Here is a 754-nt window from a genome sequence, read left to right as displayed (position 1 = left end):
GTATAAGCAAATACCATATTAGCTAGGGCTCCTTGTGCTTGCCAAACACATGGTACACAAAGCATGCGTGTACCCCCCTGAGGATAATGTAATTATATCCTCAAGTGTTACAGATTACAGCAATGGAATGAAATGTATTACGGAAAACTTTCTTTGTAATTAAAATATGTTGAAAAATAAATAGTTTAATGCGTGTCCTGTAGCGCTAAATGTGCGTCTTGCTGTAAGACAATCTCTGTGGAAGTGTCGTAGTTGTTGTCTTCCGAAGGTCCGAAGGCTAAGTTCTGCAGAAGTCAATGTACTTACCTCATGATAAACGAAATTGAAATGCTATGCGTATAGATATCATAGTTATTACACTTATTGCCGTGATGAAGTAAGTACTGTACTGTACGTATTGTTGTGCTACAGAAAAGGCTGTCTCATTGTAGCTATACCACAAACGTTACTACTAAAACATGTTTTACTTTCCAGAAAAATTCAGAAAAACTGTGTAGATATAAAACAGATAAACTGCAAAAGCAACGTTGTAAATTGTCACTCATCAGTAGCGTCGTGATAAAATCGTGTAGCTGTCACATAAACTAACCACTGTATCATCTGGTATCTCACAGAAAGTACTTTAAATCCAGAATGTATTTTCAAGTAAACCAAAATGTTGCATTAAAATCCCATTAGCAATACTGGTAAATGTTCTAAGTATGTGAACCTTATGGTCGTTACGTAATCGTGCAACTAACAAGCAAGAATGTAC

This window comes from Schistocerca gregaria, unplaced genomic scaffold (genome assembly GCF_023897955.1).
Source record: "Schistocerca gregaria isolate iqSchGreg1 unplaced genomic scaffold, iqSchGreg1.2 ptg000696l, whole genome shotgun sequence".
Lineage (NCBI taxonomy): Eukaryota > Metazoa > Arthropoda > Insecta > Orthoptera > Acrididae > Schistocerca > Schistocerca gregaria.
This window is presented reverse-complemented; position numbering follows the sequence as displayed.